The sequence below is a fragment of the Enhydra lutris genome, unplaced genomic scaffold (assembly GCF_002288905.1).
Source record: "Enhydra lutris kenyoni isolate GAN:26980312 unplaced genomic scaffold, ASM228890v2 scaffoldscaffold1, whole genome shotgun sequence".
NCBI lineage: Eukaryota > Metazoa > Chordata > Mammalia > Carnivora > Mustelidae > Enhydra > Enhydra lutris.
In genome coordinates, this window is record NW_019154085.1 from 40,005,175 (window position 1) to 40,029,105 (window position 23,931).

General features: G+C 40.6%; 1 protein-coding gene across 3 annotated transcripts in view; it reads left to right on the top strand.

Annotated features, from left to right (window-relative positions):
• The first annotated feature begins 9,132 nt into the window (after positions 1 to 9,132).
• The window catches only part of LOC111144288 (DIS3 like 3'-5' exoribonuclease 2), a 359,800-nt gene continuing 345,001 nt past the window's right edge, over positions 9,133 to 23,931 (top strand). For 2 of the 3 annotated variants that reach the window (XM_022498710.1, XM_022498559.1), the window contains exon 1: positions 9,133 to 9,171. The gene's annotated coding sequence lies outside the window, so the exon portion shown is untranslated. The remainder of the gene's footprint in view (positions 9,172 to 23,931) is intronic. The other variant, XM_022498640.1, reaches the window with a different exon arrangement.

Sequence of the window (23,931 nt, forward strand, 5' to 3'; positions counted from 1 at the left end):
TGACAGCTAAAGGGTATGGGGTTTCTTTTTGGTATGATGAAATGCACTACATTAATTGTGGTGATTACTGGAAAACATTGTGACTATACTATAAACCACTGAACTGCATACTTTAAAATGGTGAATTAGATGTTATTTGAATTATATAGTTGACTGTTGAACAACATGGTTTGAACTATGTGGGTCCACTTATATGCAGCTTTTTTCTATAAATGTAACACTGTACATATTGTAAATGTATTTTATCATTTTCTTAATAACCTTTTTTCCTCTAGCTTACTTTATTGTAAGAATGCCGTATATAATGCGTACAACATACAAAATAGGTGTTAACTGACTGTTTATGTCATTGGTAAGGCTTTCAATTAACAGTAGACTAATAGTAGACTATTAGCAGTAACGTTTTGGGGGAGTCAAAAGTTATATACAGACTTTCAGCTGTCTGGGGAATTAGCATCTCAATCCCTGCATTGTTCAAGGGTCAACTATATATCTCATCTTAAAAATTTCAAAAAAGTATATTGCGAGCCAAATCCAAATGTCTGTCTCTCTGTCTGTCTGTCTGTCTATCTTTGGGTGGTGGAATCAGGCATACATTTTTAGTTGCTTCCTCATAATCAAATGTTATTTCTAAGTTATTTCCAATTAACATTTGTAATTTATATAACGAATAGCATAAAAGAAAACTCTAAGATAAACATGGGTCATACTAAGTTACAATTTATAAATGCAGGGATGTAAGATAGTTACACATTCTGCAACTATGCAGCACAAGTATATAGCACCAGTCCAGAAAAACAGAATAAAATAAAAATAATTGTGCAAAAGTAGTAAAATTATGTATGAAGTAGTAAAATTATGTACTGAACTTTTTGAAACTTTTTTCAGTATTATAGTCTATATCTTTACAAGTAGGAGAGAAATAATGATATTTGCCTTACAAAATGAATTTGGTTTTTATTTATTTGATATTGAAAGTGTTAATGACAACATTATCAACTCTAGGTGCTTTTTTTTTTTTTTTTTTAAAGCCTAGGTGCTTTTTAAAAAGAATTCACTGAGTCATTCTACAATAAATTTTCCATGTTTCTTCCTTGAACTTTCCCTTTCACTAATCTTTCCCTGTTGCCTGAGTTTTCTTCTTGTGTAAGTTGTATTCAAAATTATTAATTCCCTTTAATATTTAAAACTTACCAGAGTTTAACTTTGAATAATATTTCCTAATAATTAAAACTTTTTTTGTGTTTTATAGTTTTTGCATTTTGTTTCTCTTATGCTCTCTTGGATATTTTGTTGACTATTCTAATAGTCTGCAGATATTATATTAGCTAATTTCTTATCTGTTTTGCATATTAAACAGACACCCTCTTATTTTCTAATTTATTTGATTTTGTATTTATTGTTTTTTCCTTTTAAATTTGTTACCTAAATCTTTAAAAAATTTAGATGTAAGGGTGCCTGGGTGTCTTAGTCGGTTGGGCAGCTGCCTTCTGCTCAGGTCGTGATCTGGGAGTCCTGGGATTGAGCCCTGCGTTGTGCTCCCTGCTCTGTGGAGAGCCTGCTTCTCCCTCTTCCTTATTCCTTCCCCCTGTTCGTGCTCTCTCTCTCTCTCTCTCTAATGAATAAATGAAATCTTTAAAAAAAATTTAGGTGTAGATTGATTATTTTTTTCCTTTTTCCTTCTTACTAACATAGGCAGGAGAGAAGCAAATTTCATCTGACACAGTTTTAACTGTGTAAATGGTATCTTTTTTTCTTTGTCTTTAACATAACATCCCTTTTAGGGTGTTGCTTTTTTAACCCAATTATTCTGTCACAGAGTTTTTCTTCCATTCTTTCCTGGTCATGTGCATATAGGTAGTATATTGGGTTTTTCTTCAATTTTGATATATGGAAGTCCAAGAAAGCATGTGTAAAATCTTTGTGTATCTATGTGAATATCTTTATCTTGAAAATTGCAATTAATTATCTGAGAAGGCTCAATCTGCACTTGAGAAAGCTCTCTATTTCCCAATTTTTCCTCTTTGGATCTGTTCCTCCAATCGCCTCCATCTGTAGAAGAAATGGAGGCCCCCGAGGTGCAGGGACTTGCCCATGATCTCTCAGTGCGGCTGGGGCAGAGCCTGTGTTTGGGGCCAATGAATGGAGCATTGTGGAGAGTTAAGGCCAACATGCTCCAACAGCACCCTTTCCAGGCTGGTGCCCCGTTCTGTTGAAAAGCTACAGAGCGGAGCTGCCTTAGGCGGACAGTGTGGATTGTGTTCACACCCACCCCTGCAGTCTCCCTCCCTTACACTGCATCATATTGGCCTCTTGTCCTTGGGCTTCCCTTTGGCCTTGCCTGAAGAAGGGATTCTTTCCTAGGATGCTGCCTTCTCATGAAAACAGACCTCCACTGGGTCCTGCCATGGGTGTTCTGGGCATGCCCAGGTATGCCAGTATCCTGGGATGAACATAACTTAATCAGTCAAGCTGGGACCCGCTATACTTGGTTTTATGCAAGCATGATTTACCTGAGCCAGGCTCTTAAATTATTCTATCTTCCCTTTTGTTAAATGTATTTTTAAAAGAAGATTCGTAGGTGTGGATTTTGTCTTTTTTATCCAGTCTATGATGCTGTTTTTTAAATGGGAGAATTTCATCCATTTACATGTAATCTTTTTATTGTTGTAATTGTGTTATTCTGTATTTTTCTCAGTTATTAAAATTCTTTGTTTTCTCTTTACTTTAGGAATTCTATTGGAGGCCGTATATTTTGATTCATTTAAGGGAGATGAGATGTTCTCACAGTTTTCTGATCCACTCAGTTTCCTAGTGTTTTACTACGTTTTTCACTAACCCAACAAAAACAGACTGGGCTCGTTTCTTTATATTTGTTCTAATTAAAAACTACTTTTAAAAAGCCCGTTTCTTTCTTTCTATTTTTTTTTAAAGATTTTATTTATTTATTTGACAGACAAAGATCACAAGTAGGCAGAGAGGCAGGCAGAGATAGAGGAGGAAGCAGGCTCCCTGCTAAGCGTGGAGCCCAATGTGGGGCTTGATTCCAGGACCCTGGGATCATGACCTGAGCTGAAGGCAGAGGCTTTAACCCACTGAGCCACCCAGGTGCCCAGCCCATTTCCTTCTTAAGAGTAGGTTCAAGTTCTTTTTTTTTTGGTCATTCACTCACCTTCTGTAAGTCCTCTTTGCTCAAATTGTCTTGGTTTGGTTTTGGCATTCTGAGAAGTTTTATCTCCAGTTAAATATTTTCAAATGTGATGATCACATTTTACAAAAATTATACTTTATATTCTTGCTTTTCAGACGAGGGTATGTCTATCTGTGTAGATGGGTTATACGCTGCATAAGATTATTTCTCCCATATACCTTCATTGAAATTCGCTCCCCGCTTTCTCTTAATAAGTGGGTCCACAGGTGCACACACATACACAGAGATCCTAAGGAAGGTATAGACCCAAATGGCCATAATTGTGCTGAGTGAGTCTGTTTCCCTGGGTCAGTGGACTGGCTCCATGGATCCCCTTGCCCAATTCATAGGCTGGCCTTAGCCAATCAGCTGTTTTCTCTCTAGACTTTTTTTTTTAATTAAAAAAAATTTTTTTTCAAGATTTTATTTATTTATTTGACAGAGAGAGCTCACAAGTAGACAGAGAGGCAGGCAGAGAGAGAGATAGGAGGGAAGCAGGCTCCCCGCTGGGCTGAAAGCCCGATGTGGGGCTCAATCCCATGAACCTTGGACCATTACCTGAGCCGAAAGCAGAGGCTCAACCCACTGAGCCACCCAGGTGCCCCAATTTTTAAAAATTTAAAAAAGATTTTATTTATTTATTTGACACACAGAGAGATCACAAGTAGGCAGAGAGGCAGGTGGGGGTGGGGGGGCGGGGAAGCAGACTCACCGCCGAGCAGAAAGCCTGATTCGGGGCTCGATCCCAGGACACTGGGATCATGACCTGAGCTGAAGGCAGGGGCTTAACCCACTGAGCCACCCAGGCGCCCCTTCTCTCTAGACTTTTAAAGTGAAGAGACTCATTCAGCACTGGGCTCTGGAACAGGAGAAAGACTCATCTTTCATTAAAATTGTCCCCCACCCACCTCAAACACTCACATAGACGCAGAGCAGATCCAACCCTCCCCTCCAGCACATGATTCCTCGGAGGACAGTTGTTATCTGGGAAAAAAAAATTGGGGTTCTGTTAGGAAGAGAGCATGCCAAAAGTGAAGTTCGGTAGGCTGCAGCATCTGCTACAGAAGGAAGAAAGAAAGCTGTCTTTATTAGGACCATCATATACAAGATACTTAGCTGTTCTACACTCCTAAGAGTGACTATGGTTGAGGATAATTTCTTATCAAATGATAATATTAACAAACATGTATTTACTCTGTGCCAGGCACTGTTTTAAGTGCTGACTCATTTAAAATTCACATCAACCTTATGAGGTGGTACCATCATCATTCACATGCTATGGGGAGGGAAACCTCAATGGAGAGGTTGAGTAATTTGCCTAAGGTCACACAGTGAGTAACTGAAGGAGTTGGATTTGAACCCAGCAGTCTGATTCCCCTTAAGTGCTCTGACACATTGCTGCTCTACTGGAATTGCCAGCTTCACGTGATGCTGGTATCTGGCAGGGGGCAAGGTACAGGAGAAAAGTAAAACCTTGTCCTATGAAGACCTCCCTGTGCAGTGAATTCTCCAACAAGACAAAGGCGTCAACATTCTGGGTTTAATGAGTTTAAAGGTCACTTTCTCTCTTTCTCTCTCTCTTTTTAAAAAAAGGTTTATTTATTTATTTGAGAGAGAGATCGAGCAGGGGAGGGCAGAGGGAGAGGGAGGAGAGAAGCAACTCCCCGCTGAGTGCCCAGCCTGATGTGGGGCTGGATCTCAGGACCCTGAAATCAGGACCTGAGCTGAAATCAAGAGTCAGAGGCTTACTCCACAGAGCCACCCAGGCACCCCGTCATTCTTTCTTTTGTAAAGTGTAATAACTATTATTTGTCATTTACAGCTGCTGAGTTTAATCTGTGATTAAAAGAGAGAGCTCAAAATTAGAAAAAAGATGGAAGATCAGGGGGAAGAGAAGATCAAAATGGGAGGATGAGAGAGTATAAAAATTAAGGCAAATTAAAAGCTAAGGATGTGGGAATCAAAACTTTGAATGAATAGCATTGTAAATGAGAAGTTTCTAAAATTCATACTTGAAGTAGCATATGTTAAATAGAAAATAAAAGAAAGAGTAAAGAACTAGAAAATAAAAAAAAATAAATCTAAAAGATTAAGAATAACATGTTGATAGATCTGATAAAATAAAATGAACAGTTAGAAGTATTCAAAAAGACGAGATTTTAAATAGGAACTAGAAGGTAAAGAGAAATTAAGGTAAAGGCTAAGAGCTCTGAGGCTAAAAGTGGGAAGGATCTAGAAGGATTTATATTTATTTATTTTTATTATCATTTTTCTTAAAACACTTTTTAAAAAGATTTATTTATTTATTTGTCAGAAAGAGAGAGAGAGAGAGAGCACAAGCAGGGGTAGCTGCATGCGAAGGGAGAAGCAGGCTCCCCACTGAGCACTGAGCCCAATGCGGGACTCTATTCCAGGACCCCAGGATCACGACCCGAGCTGAAGGCAGGCACTTGACTGACTGAGCTACCCGGGTGTCCCAAGGATTTATATTTAAAAAGCTAAGAGAAAAATAATACCCATAGAGTGAAAAAAATGTATTTTTTTAAAGCTACGTTTAAAGTGAGACAAGAACAAAAACAGACACTAATCAGACAAGGACTACAAGTGGGAAATAGTGGTCTGGGTGGGGCTAATTGCTGGAATTGAGGAGGCCAAGATCAATTGATATGGAGAGGATGAGACATATTTTCTGCTCACCCGTAACACTCAGCCCACAGCACTATCAGCCTGCACACGCAAAGACGAGGCTCAGGGCACTTGACTCCATCCCACAGCTGACTGAGTCCTTCCAAAGTCATACCCCTAGGTCAGCAAATACTCCTTCACTTTGGTTCTTGGCATATGTTCAACTTTATCTTAGTTTTTTCTTCAATATATTTAATAGTCCTTTTGTTAGCTTTTCCTTCCTTCAAGGTGAAATCAAGCATGTTGTTGAGTAGATTTATTCCATCATATTTCCTTGAAGTTCTTGTGGTATTTGGTTATTATACTGTTTGTTTACACACACACACACACACACACACACACAATCTTTATCACCCGGCTTCATTTTGCTCCTTTCAGTGTAATTACTGGTAGTGGGATTGGGTGGGGGGAATGAGACAACCTACAGGACTTGTTCTTGGACTGGGCTGTAAGGGTGAGGGTATGGTTGGGGGGGGTAGTGGAGGAGTCACGGATGGCTCCTAGGTGTCTGGATTTCTGCCTCTGTGACTGGGTAATGTTAGTGTAGGAGAAGACCAAGTTGGGGGTGGTAGTGGTTAGCAATCAGGGTCATCTGGACCTGGAAAACTCTGGGGCATTTTAGCTGTCTATAATCCTTAAACTCCCAGGAAGGCTTGAATTTCACAATAGACACAATCTCTCTCAATGCCAAAATGGAATTCTGCTGGAGGTAGCAGATGGCTCACTGTATATACCAACAGGGCATGGTAACCCTGGTCCTCTGTTTATAGTCTGGGCATTCTTCAAAGCATTTTGCCTCATTAATTGGCTATCCATTATCCAGAGACCAAAGTCAGACAAAGCTCATCACCTGGAACCCTTCATGCTCACACCATCCTGGAAGTACAGAGTTCACCCACAACTCCCTGCAGTTCTCTAAAAATATGCCCTTCACAGCAATGATAAGTTTCCATCTCTTGAGGCACCATTGAAATCTCTTGGAACCCCAGCCAAGTTTAGCCTAATGAATCACCTTGGCCCTTCAAAAGAACACAGTTCTTTAGAATTGAAGCTCTATTCAAGGTTGCCAGGAGAATGTGGGATAGACTTTATCTATTGTACTTTATGGATTTGGGGCTTCTTTTTGTCTATATTACAAGTTGACTTCATCCCTTCTGTTCACAGAACACTTGATTTAGCTTCCTTTTATCAAACTGTATCCATTTCCTGGTCCTGCCTTGCTTATGTTACACCTAAAGCTCCCTTGGCTGATATTTTGGGTGTTCTAACTTTTCAGCCACACATTTTGAATTTCTTGGTTTACTCCCACAGATGGCTGGTCACATCCATTGTGGATAAATTTAGTCTCTTAGAGAGGAATATGCCTCTTCTAAGTGAGCTTGTTATAATACTTGATATAATGGGAATGTACTGGTTTTCTGGACTGGAGGTATGCTTGGGGCAAACTTTTCACCCCACGTCACTCTACAGTGTGTTGTGGTTTTCCTTTGACCCCCATGAGGAAGCCCAGAGGTCACTCTACTCAGATGATGTAGGAACATGTCCATCCAACCCTGCCGCCTTCACACTGGCTGACACCACACTTTCTGTCAGCTGTCCCCAAATGGGATCTGCCTGCTGAACTTATGTACAGTAATTGTCCTTGCTTTGCTTATCTATTCCTGCTTCTAATATTTTTGGTTTCCTTGCTTCATCTCCCATTTCTGGCTCTGAAACTCCAGCTTTTATGTTATTAATCCTCTGTTCTTTTCCTTTTCTGGGTCTTCCCATCCCTGGCTCCATCGAGGCCTCTCCCACCCATTGAATCACTGTACCTTTGCCATCCTCTGCCTCCTGCTCCTGGTCGTCTTCTTCCTTCTCAGCTACAGTTTGAATAGACAAGTTTTGCCTACATCACAGTTTCGAGGAGGATTCTGACCTGTGTGAACATTAAAAACCAAAAGCTCAGGGCGCCTGGGTGGCTCAGTTTGTTAAGCTTCTCACACTTGATTTTGGCTGAGGTCATGATCTCAGGGTCCTGGGATGAAGCCCCATGTCAGACACCATGTTCAGTGGGTGGTGCATATATCTGCTTGAGGATTTTCTCGCACTCTCCCTCCACCCCTTCCCGGCTCTTCTCCCTCTATCCCCGCTCCCCACAACGCACACTCTCTTTAAAATAAAGAAATCTTTATTTTATTATGTTTAAAAGATTTTATTTATTTGTCAGAGAGACAGAACACAAGCAGGGATAGTGGTAGGCAGAGGGATAATCAGGCTCCCCTCTGAGCAGAGAGCCCAACAAGGGGCTCAATCCCAGGACTCTGGGATCTTGACCTCAGCCAAAGGCAGATGCTTAGAGGCACAATGCTTAGTGGATGTGACAGCTGTCCCTAAAATAAAGAAATCTTAAAAAAAAAAAAAAAGAATTAGTAGAGGTATTAGTAGAGAAATCCTGAAATTTACAAATATTTTCAAAAACATTAAGGCATTCAGGAACAATTGAACAATGGAGGTTCCTTTTCCTTGTTCACACCTACAATGTTGATGTTTTCTTAGGCTCCATCCTTCTCTACACACTTCCCTGGGCAGGCCACACTGACCTTTCAGCGGGTTTCTCAGCCGAGCCTACTTTCTCACCTGAAACATTCCTTCCTACCCTTCTACTTGCTTGAAGTCTCCACCCCCAGCTTTCCCCTCACCCGCGTCTGGGTAGGCCCCACGGCCTTTGCTTAGCCCACCCTGCTTAGCCCACCCAGGGAAGCAGCACCCGTCTGCCTGCCCTTCCATCAGTCTGTGCATTTCTGAGGGCAGGAACCACGCCTCAATCGCCCCTCTCCGCCTCTCTAGGGCCAGCCCTGCCCCGAGACTTCTGCAGGTGTCCCAAACCGAGTGTCTAGTAAATGAAAGGAGTAAAACCCCGTCCTGCGAAAGCACCGGCGTGGCTACAACAGGGGGACTAGAAGCCGGGCAAGAGCCCGGGCTGGGCGGGCTCCGGAGCGGGCGGCTGAGGCGGCCGGGGTCGCGCAGGAAGGCTTCTTAGAAGTGGCCTCGCTGGAGCCATTGGCTACAGCCCATCGCCCCCGCGAGGCGAGGCGGGAGAAGTCGCGCTAGCCCTTCGCCAGCCCCCGCCATTCGCTTCACACCCCGACAACCGAACAACCGCAGACGCCCGCCTCCGCGGCACTCTGGTTGCGCGCGGCGCTCTTGGCCCCGTCCGGCCACCGTTGCTCTCTATCCCGCCGCGCCCCGACCCGGAAGAGCATTCTCCTTAGCAACTGCGGGATCGCCGCGGCGCCAGCCTCTCGGGAGCAACGGTGAGGCCTCCCCGCCCCCGTCCCGCGCGCCTCACCTCGACCCCTTCCCTGGACCCGCCCCGGGTCTGGCCTGCGGGCTCTCCTACGTCCTTAGCGGGGCACGTGCGGCAGCGGCCCGGGGCGAGCGCCCTCCTTCTCCGGCGTCGTTGCCCTGCTCCGGCGTCGCCCCTGCCACCACAAGCCCCCAGCTTTCGGCCGACCCGGCCTGCCAGACTCGGCTCCTCGCGCCCGGCCCCGCCGGCCCTCCCTTGCAGCCTCCTTCGGGGCGCGGATAGGAAAACCAGAATTAAATAGAGCCTGTTGCTGTAGAGAGGATGATTCCAGAGGCTCAGGTCACCTGTGGGCGCGTTGTCCTGGGTCCTGATACAGATGTTTGGGACTAGCAGGGATGGAGCGTTTAAGGAGCCTTGAACGGCAGCCACTTAACTAGAATGCTTGATATTTGCCTGCTGCGTTGGGCTTTCCTAAGTGATGTATTTTATCTGCTTTTTTGATCGTGGAGACTCATGTAATTGGACATTTTAAACTGATCCTTTTCCGGAGATTATGTTCCCTGGTTTTTAGGGATGTGCCGTTAGTATTAAATGTAGCTTAGATTTTGTGTCTTCCAGTTTTCTACAGAAGGAACTCTGCCTGGAACTGATTAAGTTTGGGGACGATGTCAAGTGAAATTTGCTACGTTGAAGAAAGTAGGGGCAGGTGTTGTTACTATCTCTGATTTAATCTGAAAAGACACCATGACATTGAAAACCTCCCTTGATTGAGTTTGTAGGTGTGGTACTAAGAAAACTCTAAACCTTGTTTGAACATTGTTGGATAACGACTTTATATTTAATCTAATAATGGAGCTAAAACTGAGGCATATGAAAAACTTTCAGGAATGACCTTTGCAGGAGGTTTATTTATTCAATAAATCCATTATCCAACGCAGTATAATTTCATATCACTTCAGTAAGTATTTAATAAGTACCCAGAGTGTTAGACTATGTGAAAAGATATAAAATAAGAGTGTCTAGATTAAATTATTGGGAAAACTATAAAGTAGCGTTTGTTTAATTGCAAAATCAGAGGGAGGAGAGATGACTGTGGGCTGGAGTTTTCTGTGTTATGTTTATGGATTCTATCTCTAAAGTATAGATACAGTTTATATTGGCATTGGAGGGGACAGGGAATCCTAAATAGTTCCTTATGTTCTTAAGGGTTTGGGGAAATAGTTCAAAGTGACATTTTGTAGTTTCTGCTTAAAGCTCTATGGTTACTTGATTGCAGTATCCATTTCTTTCACTCTTAGTACACATCTGGCATTTTTCCTTTTTGAGATCTAAATGAATATGGCTTATATATAGTAGAGGGTTTTGCCACTTAAGAGATTCATTCCTTTGCTTCTGTAATGGTCTTTTATTTGAGTCATCACAGTTTTGAGTAGAGTTAGTTACTGGATCATATACTTAAGAGTCTTGTGAAATGTTGCTCTTTATTCATTTGACGGGTATTTCCAGAGGGTTCCTTATGTAGCAGGCATTGTAGCAAGAAATACCAAAACGAGTTGCCCAGCAAGTAGTAATTCTGCTTTATCTACTGTGTGTTTGTGTATTTTTGTATTTTACTTAACAGCCTTTGATGCTCAGTGTTTGCCTAGGGACATAGAAGGGCCAGAGAAGTGTATTTTGTTATTTTTCTTAAGAGTTGAATAGGGGTTTTAGGCTTAATTGCTTTGGACATCCTCTAAAGATTCATTAAAGAATCCTCTTAAGATGTTTCATTGCCTTCTTATGGGTTTGTTGCCCATTTATTCACTTGTTCAACAAATATTTGAGTGCTTATTGGGTACACTGTGTTGGGCCTTGGGAATGGGAGGCAGTGAATGCATCTCTGGCCCCTGTCTTCAGATGATACCAAATAATCACATGAACGTAAAACTACAACAGTGATACCATTTGATTTAGGGGAGTCCCTGGAAAGACATTTGAACTAAGATCTGAAGGTTGCATAGGAAAAGGAAGAGTGTTCCAGTGAGAGCAAACAGCAAGGGCAAAGATGATGGGGTTCATGGGAAGGATTGGGGACTTAGGGTACAGCTATATGTACAGAACAGGAAGAGTGTTGAAGAATCTGGTGGGAAAGGGGGCTGGAGAGGTATACTGGGCCTTGTAAGCAGGTTGAGGAGTTTTTCTTTATTTTTGGAGTAAAGAGAAGCCTCTATGCAGTTTTACTTAGATACTTAGGATGGATTGCAAATGCAGAGGACACAGATTGTGTTTAGTCTGCTTTGTATTTCTGCCGTTGCTTAGTTTTTGTATTGTCGTCTTCCTTATTTCCTTATATGTGCTCCCTCAGCTCTATTGTAGTTAGAAAAGCTTCCATGTCGTACCAGCGAGATGTGTCCACTTTTCTTTTTTTTTTTAATTGGGACAAAAGGAATTTTAGGGATTAGTATCAGACAGTAGAAGTTAGTTGATTTGAAATATTTTTATATCAGTATGACTGCTGGGCACTAACTTCTATGACTTTTTTTCTTTTTTTAGGATTTGTTTTATTTGAAAGAGAGAGTGCACATGGTGGGAAGGAGGGTTAGAGGGGAAGGGAGGGAGAGTCTTAAGTAGACTTGGCTGAGTGCAGAGCTAGAGGTGGGGCTCTGTCTCAGGACCCAGAGATCATGAACTTAGCTGAAACCAAGAGCTGGGCGTTTAACCAGCTATGCCACCGAGGTCTCCCTGTGATTGTTTCTTTTTAATTGTAGTAATAAAAACACATGATACAAAAGTTACCCTCTTAACCATTTTTAAGTGTTCAGTTCAGTGATGTTAACCATATTTACACTAGGACTTTTTTATCTTGCGAAACTAAAACTCTGGACCCATTGAACAACTCCCTGTTTCTGTCCCCTCCCCTACCCCCCTGCCCTGCCAGATTCTGGTGCATTTGAGTTTTCTTTTTTTTAAGATTTTATTTATTTATTTGACAGACAGAGCTCACAAGCAGGCGGAGAGGCAGGCAGAGAGAGAGGCGGAAGCAGGCTCCCTGCTGAGCAGAGAGCCTGATGCGGGGCTCCATCCCAGGACCCTGAGATCATGACCCGAGCTGAAGGCAGAGGCCCAACCTACTGAGCCACCCAGGCGCCTGGTGCATTTGGGTTTTATTGCTGTAAATGTTTTTTAAGAATCATATTTATTGCTGTAAATGTTTTTTAAGAATCATATTTGTGTCACATTCTGTAGTACTCATCTCAGAATGCCTTCAGACCATTTGATTTTGGGTATTGGGCTGGAAAGGATTTTGAGATGGCTTAATATTTTTAAGTACAAAAAAGTAGAACAGAGCATTTTCTTGGGTGGGGGAGGTTTGTAAACTTTTATTTATTTATTTAAAAGGCTTTGTTTTTATTTATTTGACAGAGACCACAAGTAGGCAGAGAGGCAGGCAGAGAGAGAGGAGGAAGCAGGCTGCCCACTGAGCAGAGAGCCCTACTCGGGGCTTGATCCCAAGACCCTGGGATCATGACCTGAGCCGAAGGCAGAGGCTTTAACCCACTGAGCCACCCAGGCCCCCCAATTTGTAAGCTTTTATTTGCAGTTTCCCAGTTTATCCTAGGCTTGGGATTCCTGTAGTGTTGCCGAACTAACCTTATAGAATCTAGTTTTTAGAATGTCCTTTGAACCTTCAGAAATTTTTTTCGTTTTATATGGGGAGTTGCTATGGGAAGTAAAGTTCATTTTCATTCAAATACTACTGAGCACATGCACAAGTCAGACTGTGAGTGGGCCTGGAATGGTTCCATAGATCCCTCTGAGGTCCTGCCATCTCTGCCATTACTGTTGATATAAGGGAGACAGCCAGAGTTCTTCTTGTCTTTATTAACTGGAGGATGGTGGAGCTGCATGAGATGCTCCTTTGTGTCACATTATGGGACAGAGAAGGATTTGACAAAGATTTTTCAGATAGCATTTTATTTGGAGCCATAGCAAGAACTTGATGCCCCACAGTTGTAATTATGCAATTAACTCTCACATTGAGGCTGGAAGTGGTCAGGTTTAATCAATTGTTAGTCCAGAGAAACTTATTTTTCTAGTTTCTTTTTTATTGTGGTAAAATTTATCATCTTAACCATTTTTTAAAAAAGATTTTACTTATTTATTTGACAGACAGAGATCACACTTAGGCAGAGGGGCAGGCAGGGGGCGGGGGGAAGCATGGGATCATGACCTGAGCCGAAGGCAGAGGCTTTAACCCACTGAGCCACCCAGGCGCTCCTCCATCTTAACCATTTTTAAGTGTATGGTTCAGTGATATTAAATACTTTCATAATGTGCAGACATCACTACCGTCCATCTCCTTTACTATTTTCCATTTTTTTTTTTTAAGATTTTATTTGACAGAGAGAGAGCAAGAAAGCACAAGCTGGGGGAGCTGCAGAGGGAAAGGGAGAAGCAGGCTCCCTGCTGAGCAGGGAGTCTGATGCAGGGCTTGACCCCAGGACCCTGGGATCATGACCTGAACCAAAGGCAGGTGCTTAACTGACTGAGCCACCCAGGCACCCAACAATCCACTACTTTTAATTCCTTTCTTACATCCTAATACAGCTACCTCTGAGATGCATTAATGTCAGCAGATAAGAGACAGTATTTACACTGGCAGGGAAGGCCTTTAATGGACACAAAGTACAGTGAAAATGTCGCTGATGACACCTGGGGCTGGTAAGGGCTGATGGAGGTACCTTGCCTTAGAAAATGCCTTCTAATTAGAAAGTAAGGAAGAGAATGGGGTTTATTATTTGTGGAGCCCTCTCCCCTCCTCTGTGTCAAATAATTGTGTCAAATAAATGTCATTTAATAGCAGTTGTTGTCCAATGAGAAAGACAGTTTGACTCTTGTACTGATAAGAGAATTAAGGCTCAGGGAGTACGTGTTAGGACCAAAGTATGCACCCAGGTCTGTTTGATTCCAGAGCCCATATTCCTTCCCCAGCACTGCGTCATGCTACTTCTCTGTATCAGGTTCTGACATCAGTATAAATGCTGAGCATGAGGATATCAACATAAATCCTATAGGGACTATAAAGAAAAGGGCAAGTAATGAAGTAGGCTGATATATAGTAGGAAGTTTAAAAAAATCTTTAAAATGAAGGAAAATATTATTGGTGTATCTGGTAGCCTGGAGAGCTTGGGTACCCCAACCAGGGGGAGGCAGAAAATCCTATGATGCTAACTGAGGAGCTCTGCTCTTTAGGTTCCCTTACTGAAACTGGATTCTTTCTTTCTTTTTTTTTTTTTTTGAAACTGGATTGTTTCTAACTCTGATTAGGCTTTGATGAGGCAGAGAGGTGTGTAGTGATTGTCTAGGTGCTGAGGGATTCAGAGAAAGTCCCCAGACATTTCTCTTTAACTTCTCATTCAGAGAGCCTTTCTCCACGTGGGAAACAGTTGCTTCTGTTTATTTGTCATGGTCAGCTTTGGTCTGGTCTGTTTTAAAGGATTGACTATGAAACTCTAACAACAGTTATGATACTGGGGAGGAGATGATAGTGCATTGTTATTATTATTTTTTTTTAAATTTTTTTATTTTTTATTTATTTCTTTGACAGAGACAGATCACAAGTAGGCAGAGAGGCAGGCAGAGAGAGGAGGAAGCAGGCTCCCCCCTTAGCAGAGAGCCCGATGCAGGACTTGATCCCAGAACCCTGAGATCATGACCCGAGCCAAAGGCAGAGGCTTTAACCCACTGAGCCACCCAGGCGCCCAGTGCATTGTTATTTTTGTTTAATCCTACATAAAATAAGAGCAACAGTTGACATGGTTTGTTACTCTTTTTAGTTATTTTAAGTTTTTTATTTTTTATTTTTTTTTAAAGATTTTATTTGTCAGAGAGAGTGAGCACAGGCAGACAGAGTGGCAGGCAGAGGCAGAGGGAGAAGCAGGCTCTCTGCTGAGCAAGGAGCCTGATGTGGGACTCAATCCCAGGGCGCTGGGATCATGACCTGAGCTGAAGGCAGCTGCTTAACCAACTGAGCCACCCAGGTGTCCCTATTTTAAGTTTTTTAAATGAAAAAATATTTGAGTTGTTCAGAGCTCTTCAGAGCTCCAGTAAAACGTTTGTTTTCTTTATGATTTACTGAATTTGGTCCTTTAAATCACTCTTAATGGTTTGGAAGTAAGGATGCCCTCTGGATTTTATGACTAAAATGCATGGTATTAACAGGGAGTAATTTTACAGGAGTGAGTTAGGGCTCAATTTGTATTTGGAGGATTATTAATTACTGGTCAAGACTATATTTTTTAAAAAAGCTGATGTACTAAGCAATAGTTAACATATACGAGCTGTATGAATTTAAGGTGTACAGTTAAGTTAAAAAATTTTTTTTAAGCTTTTTATGTATACACATACCATGGGACTTGAACTCATAACCCTGTGATCAAGTGTTCCATGTTCCATTGACTGAGACCCGGTTTGTTAAGTTTTGCCATGTGTATGTATTCATCATCACAAACAAGACTGTGAATATATCCATCACCCCCAAAGCTTTCCTCATATCCCTGGCTCCTTGGCCCCCATCCCAGATAACCACTGATCTCTCTGTCACTATATGTTAATTTTCACTTCCTAAAATTTTATGTAAATGAAATCATACAGCATGTAGTTATGCTTCTTTGACTCAGCATAAGTATTTTGAGATTCATTTGTGTTTTTTAGTGCATCAGTAGTTGATTCCTCCTCAGTGCTAGTAGTATTCCTTTGTATGGGTGTTCCACAGTTTACTAAATCGTTCACTTATTGATGGACATATTGGTTGTTTCCAGTTTTTAACTGGTAACAAAGAAAGCTGCTATGAAAATTTGTGTACAAGTCTTTGTGCGGATGTATATTCATTTCTCTTTATATGGTATGCTTAACTTTGAAAGAAACTGTCAGAGTTTTCCAAATACTATTTAGCATTCCCACCGACAGTGTATAAAAGGTCCAGTTTTTCCACATCCTTGTCAACACTTGTTACGGTCAGTCTTTTTCACTTCAGACATTCTAATAGATGTGTAGTGATGTCTTGTGGTGGTCTTGATTTGTCTATCTCTAATGACTCGTGATGCTGGGTATCTTTTCGTGAACCTATTTGCTTTCCATATAGCGTCTTTGGTGAAGTGGCTAAATTTTTTGTCCATATTTAATTGGGTTCTGTGTTTTTTTTATTACTGAGTTTTAGAAGTTCTTTATAAATTCTGGATGTTAAGTTCTTTTTTAGCCATAGGATTTGCAGATATTTTTCCTGGTTTCTTTATTCCCTTACTAGTGACTATTGAAGAGCAAAAGCTTTTAGTTTTGATAAAGTCCAAATTATAATTTTTTCTTTTGTTGATTTTTTTTTTTTGCTTTACCTAAGAAATCTTTTCTTAGTTAATATCACTGATATGTTCTCTGTTCTAGGAGTTTTTGTTTTAGGTTTTAGATTTAGATCTATGATCCACTTTGAGTTATTTTTAGGTATAGTAAAAGTGTGGTTTAAGGTCAGTTTTTCACATCTAGAATCCAGTTGTTCTAGAATCCAATTGTTCTAGAATCATTTGTTGAAAAGACTATTTCCTTACTAAATTGCCTTCTGCATAGGTTGAAAATCTCCTTTTTAATGTGCTCTGTTTCTGGACTCTCTTCTGTTTCACTGATCTATTTGGCTTGATCCCAATACTACATTGATTTGATGATTATAGTTTCATAATAGGGCTTGAAGTGGGGTGGGTCCTTCAGCTTTGCTCTTCTTTTTCCAGATTTTGACTCTTTGAGGTCTTTTTCATTTCTAAATTAATTTTAGAATCAGCTCATCAGCTTTTCCAAAAGGTCTGCTTGAGAATTTGAGATTGTATTGTATCTATAGATCGGTTTGAGGAGAATTACTGCCTTTAAAAAAAAAAAAAAAATTTATTTATTTATTTATTTATTTATTTTAGAGATAGAGAGCTCGCTCATGCAAGCAGGGGAAGGGGCAGAGGGAGAGAATATCCAAGCAGACTCCCGCAGAATTCGGGTTGGGTGTCGGGCTGGATGTAGGGCTTGATTCCCATGAGAATCCAGGACCTTGAGACCAGGACCCATGAGATCAGGACCTGAGCCAAAACCAAGAGTCAGACACTTAACTGACTGAGTCACCCAGGTGCCCTGAGGTTTTTCAGGTTGTTCTAATGGGGTTGAAGCATTTGAGGAGAGAAGAGTGTATTGCAGTGTGTGGGTTTGGGAGATTTGGGCATGTGTTTAGCTGAATTGGGTTTGAATATGGAAAGCAGATAGATGACTAGGGAGGTTGGACTGAATTGTGGAGTATTTTTGATGTCTGGCTTTCACACCACGTTTTAATATATCTTGTCTCCAGCTGCTGCATGCCTCTGACACGGCGATGGTGCCTTTTAAAATTTCTTTTCATTACTTGATACAGTCTTGTGTTTAATTCACAGGTTTATTGATTGATTAATAACATTTCTTACTATAGTACCCTTGGTGCTACTTTATTACTATTTGTGATTGCATTGTTTATTGTATAAGAAGTCTTAAATCTTGTGTTCATAAAATTCCTTCCAAAGAAGTCAGCATACTTATGCTAATTCATTTACTGATTGTCTCAGCAGTCAGCTTAGCATACGCAGAGTATCCTACTTCCTCAGGCATCCAGAATCTTGCTTCAACTTAAGGGTCATTGTGTAATCTTGTACTGTTCTAATGAAAGGAGTGCTCAGGTGATAGTGTTGTGGGCAGAGCCCAGACCTGGTTCTCTGGGACATTTTTACTTCTGGCTGGCGGGGAGGAGTACATGTGTTACTGTCCTTGAACTCACTACTGCCCACTACATGCAGAGTTGGCTCTGACACCACAAGTGCTCAACGAGACTCACGTCTTTGTATCTCACTCGAGAGTTCAAGTTTCAACCAGGGTTTCATTGAATTTCAATCAACTAAAAACTAATGAACGGAAAAATGTCTTACTGTTCAAATTGCATCATTCTTGCTGCAGTACTTTTAATTTTCTTATGCAGACCTTTTTACTCTGGAGTTCTGGCAAGTGCCCTCTCTGCTGGAGCTCCCCAAAGGCATTGCTAGTGTCTCAGGGAGTTTGATGGAAGAGTGCATTGCCCTTCACTGTAAACTCTCCCTGCACCCATGCATCTTCTTGCTAATGCAACTTCAGAAGAAAAGATGAAAAGCAAAGATTTTGCTAACTCCTAAAAGGTGTCTACTCAGAAGGAGATGACAGAACCAAGCAGATTTTCAGTGGCAAACATTGAATCTAGAATTAAAAGACTATGTATGTCTTTACATGCAGTCTGTATAGTGTATCTGGTTTTACTGTTTCAGAGTAGACACACAATGTGACATTAGTTTCAAGTGTACAACATAATGATCCGATTTCTCTATATGTTGTGCTGTGCTCCCCACAAGTGTAGCTACCATCTGTCACCGTACAAAGCTGTTACAAGATCATTGGCTATATGCTGTGCTTTTTCAATTCCACACTGTTTGTTTCTAAATTATGGTCTTTTATTAAATACTGAGAAGTTATAAAATAAGTGAAAAATAAGTATAAGATACACAGAATAATAGGACGATGCATATCCATATAACAACCATCCAGTGTAGGAAGAAAGTTGTCATTGCTGTTGAAGATCTGTGTTCTTGTTTGTAATCCCACCTCTTCTTTTCCCTTTCACAGGTAACCTGAGTTTTGTATTTTCCTTATACTTGAACCACATCCTTTGTATCCTTAAACTGGTATTTAATTTTGCATGTTTTTGAAATTTGTAAAATGGAATCACACTGCAGATATTTTTTAGTGATTTGCTTCTCCCTGGAACATTATGCTTTAGTCACTTTTTTTTTTTTTTAAGGATTTTATTTATTTGACAGAGAGAGACACAGCAAAAGAGGGAACACAAGCAGGGGGAGAGAGAGAGAGACAGAAGCAGGCTTCCTTCTGAGGAGGGAGCCGGATGCAGAGCTCGATCCCAGGATCCTAGGATCATGACCTGAGCCAAAGGCAGATACTTAATGACTGAGCCACCCACGTGCCCCTACTTTGGTCACATTTTGCCAATAATGAATCCTGGCCTGTTTGTACTTAGGTACATAAATTTATTTCTTAACAATTTTCCTCACTGTTCTCATAAAGAATAAGATTCATATATTTATGCCTTTTAGAAATAAAAAAAAAGACAATGATTTCTGACTGGATACGAATAAACCAGTTTCCTTTAAGGCCTTCTATCTCCATGCACTCCAGAGCCCATCTCTCAGGGCCATGCATTAATGAGTGGGCAGAAGTCCTTGAAGTGGCTCATTTTTGCTGTCTTTTCCCTTCTGCTTTGCTTTGGGCAGTCTGGACACTCCCCATTCTTTAAATAGGTATGGTTTCGGGGTTCTTTATCCTGACTGCACATAAGAATAATACCACGCCTACCAAAGACTGGCCAATTAAATTTCAGTGTTTCTTTTTGTGACGGTTCCTATCTTTTGCCTGTTCTTTTTGTTTGTTTGTTTAACTTTGTTTTAATTGGGTTGCTTCTTTCATATTGATTTATCGGTCTTAACATCTTGACATAGTCTGTGTATAAATCCTTGCTAAGTATAAAATAATAAATTCTTTTTATTTTAAGATTTATTTATTTGCGAGAAACAGAGAGAGAGATCTAGAGCATAGAGAGAGAGGGAGAGGGAGAAGCAGACTCCCCGCAAAGCAGAGAGCCTGAGGCAGGGCTCCATCCCAGGACCCTGAGATCATGACCTGAACTGAAGGCAGACCCTTAACCAACTGAACCACCCAGGCGCCCCTAACTCCTTGAATTGTTATATGTTGCAGATATTTTCTCTGTTGTTTTGTCTTTATTTATGACTTCTTTTGATATACAGAGGTTTTTAATTTTTAAAAGATTTTATTTATTTATTTGACAGATAGAGATCACAAGTAGGCAGAGAGGCAGGCAGAGAGAGAGGAGGAAGCAGGCTCCCTGCTGAGCAGAGAGCCCGATGTGGGGCTCGATCCCAGGACCATGAGATCATGACCTGAGCCAAAAGCAGAGGCTTTAACCCACGGAGCCACCCAGGCACCCTGAGGTTTTTAATTAAAATTTGAGTCTTTTTATCTATGGTTTCTGTTTTGTTTTTTTTTTTAAACTAAGAAGACTTTTTTATTTTAAAGATTTATTTATTTATTTATTTGACAGAGATCACAAGTAGGCAGAGCGGCAGGCAGAGAGAGAGAGGGAAGCAGGCTCTCTGCTTGGCAGGGGCCCGATCCCCCGACCCTGGGATCATGACCTGAGCCGAAGGCAGAGGCTTAACCCACTGAGCCACCCAGGCGCCCCTAAGAAGACTTTCTTTACCCATTTATTTTAAGCAATTTTCCCCAATATTTTCTCTTAATATATTTATAATTTTACTTCTAACATTTAGCACTTTAAGTGTACTACAGTCTTATTTTTTAAGTATAGTAGTAAGGATCTATTTTTCTCTAAATAGCCAGTTGTCTCATTATCTTGATTGATTTATTGATTGAAGTGAATAGAACCTCAAGATTTTATTGTCTTCATGATAAAACAAAATAGAAGCTTAGAGCTGGATCAGTTTTCCTTTCTCTTATCTCCTCCTAGGTCAAAATGCTTGCATCTCTTAATAGCGAGCATTCTCTTAGATCTGCAGTTGGGCTCAACAGAGTCAAGCCTCAGCACCATCTTCTTTAGCCTTTCTCTAGAAAATGGGCTAGTGTGCCCAACATAGCCACTCTGCTTCCTCTCATAATTTGGCTTTCCCTGGGCATAAAAAGAATCTTTGCCTGTCTTTCTTCCTCCCTCCCTCCTTCCTTCCTCTCCCTCTCTCTAAAGATTTATGTATTTATTTGAGAGAGAGCGCAAGTGTGCACGTGCATGGGAGGAGGGGCAGAGGGAGAGGGAGAGAGAGAGAATCCAAGTTGACTCTGCATTGATCATGGAGCCCAATATGGGGCTCAGATCATGACTTGAGTGGAAATCAAGAGTCTGTCGCCTAATTGACTGAATCACTCAGGTGCCCTGAAGGAGAATCTTTGCCTTTCTTACACTGTGGGTCACTTTGCAGGGTTGGTGCTTGCCACACTTCTTGCAGAAAGTCTGGCAGGTTTTAGGAAACCTGAGTGGTCTTCCCCCACTGATTTGAATATAAATTTTTTAAATTTTCTAAGTCTCTTTCTAGGACTGTTTTCTTATACATCTTTGCCTATTTCAAGTAAATGTCATACTCCTTTTTAAAAATTATTTAAAAAATTTAATTCTGGTTTAGTCACATAGTGTTATATTAGTTTCAGGTATACAATATAGTGATTCAGTAATTCTGTATATTACTCAGTGTTCATCAAGGTAACGTACTGAATATCATACTCTTTTTTTTTTAAAGATTTTATTTATTTATTTGACAAACAGAGATCACAAGTAGGCAGAGAGGCAGGCAGAGAGAGAGAGAGGAGGAAGTAGGCTCCCCGCAGAGCAGAGAGCCCGACGCGGGGCTCAATCCCAGGACCCCGGGATCACGACCTGAGCAGAAGGCAGAGGCTTTAACCCACTGAGCCACCCAGGCGCCCCGAATATCACTCTTAATAACCATTACTTCATAGTATGCTTTTCAATCTGATAGAGCAAATCTTTTCTTTGCAACCATTTTCCATCATTCTGTACATTTTTCTCTTCCATTTGGACTTTTAAATTTTAAAAGTATTTAAAACTTTTAAAATTATTTTTTACTGCTTGAAATTCACTTATCATAAAATTTAGCAATTCAGTGGCATTTAGTACATTCACAGTGTTGTACAATCATTACCTCTAATTCCGAAAGAAAGTCCCATACCTATTCAGTAGTTGCTCTCTATTCTTCCCTCTCCCTGTCCTCTGGCAACCACCTATCTCTGTTACGTCTCTGTGCATTTACCTATTCTGGATGTTTCATATACATGGAATCATATGTGACCTTGTGTCTGTCTGGCTTCCTTCACTTTGTATAGGTTTCTAAGATTCGTGTTGTAGCATGGGTTCATTCCTTCAGATACACTCATTATTTACAGCTAAAAAAGATTTCATTTTGTGTATATGCCACAATTGATTTATTCATTGATGGACATTTGGGTTGTTTCCACCTTTTGGCTATTATGAATAGTTCTGCTATGAACATGTGTGTATAAGTATTTGTTTGGATAATTATTTTCAACTCTTTTGGGCATATGCCTAGAATTGGAGTTGCTGGGTCATATGGTAATTTCACATTTAACTTTCTGAGGAACTTCCAGACTGTTTTGCATAGTGGCTGAACCATTTTACTTATCTACCAGGAATTTATGAAAGTTCCACTTTCTCCACATTTTTGCCAATATTTGTTATTTTCTGGTTTGTGTTTTGTTTTGTTATAGCCTTCTGAGTGAGTGTGGGGGGAACTTCACTGTGGTTTTGATTTACATTTTTTTTTTTTGATTTACATTTTTTTGATGGCTAATCATGTTGGACATGTTTTCATGAATTTATTGGCCATGAATATATCTTCTTTGGAATAGTGTCTGTTTGCATCCTTTGCCTTTTTTCTTCCATTTGATTGTTAAGATGAGATTGTCAATTTCTATAAAAAAATCATGATTTGAATTTAATTGTGAATACATTGTAAGTTTTTGATTAATTTACAGCTGACATCTTTATACTATTGGCTCTTTCTGGTCAAGAGCAGGGTTTGTTTCTTTGTTTAGGTCTTCTGTGTTTTTAAAAATAATTTAAACATTTAATTTAGATCTTATATCAGTCTTACTAATTTTATCCCCAGTCATTTTGTGATTTTGGCTACTACTTAGAATTTATCTTTCTCTGTCATGTTTTTAGATGATTGTGGGCACATAGGAATGTTAGTGATAACTTATTTATTGATTTTAGATCTAATCTTTCTCATTCTTGCTGCAATCATGAGTCTTAATAATTTGTGAGTATATCCTTCGAGATTTTTCTGGATAGACAGCCATATTATCTGTAAATACTGAAAACCTCATCTCTTTTCCAATATTTCTTCTTCTTCCTACTAACTTTTGATTACATCCACTAGGACCTCCGTGGTACAGTGTTGAGTTGTTGGTGATATCCTGTCTATAACATTACCTCATTAAATATAATGTTTACTGTTTCTGACTTCTTTTTAAGATTTTTTGATTTTAGGGATGCCTGGGTGGCTCAGTTGGTTAAGCGGCTGCCTTCAGCTCAGGTCATGATCCCAGGGTCCTGGGATCGAGTCACCCATCGGGCTCCTTGCTCTGCAGGGAGCCTTCTTCTCCCTCTGCCTCTACCTGCCACTCTGCCTGCCTGTACTCTCTCTATCTCTCTGACAAATAATAAAATATTAAAAAAAAAATTTTTTTGATTTTATTTGTTTATTTATTCATTAGTGAGAGAGGGCACGAGTAGCGGGGGAAGGACAGAGAGAGGGAGAAGCTGAGCAGGGAACGTGATGAGGGGCTCAATCCCAGGACCCTGGGATCATAACCAGAGGCGAAGGCAGATGCTTAATCGGCTGAGCCACCCAGGTGCCTTGACTTATTTTATTTTTTTTAGTTAAGGAAGTTTTGCACTATTTCTTTATTTGCTAAGGTGTTTTTTTTAAATGCTGTTTAATACTAATGGCTGTTAAACTATAATGTTCTTTTCTTGGGCATTTATTAAGTTGTCTGCCTCCCCTTGTTACTATTTAGTAAATCATATTAATAGCTAGATTCTCCTAGAATGTATCTGGAGCATGATCTT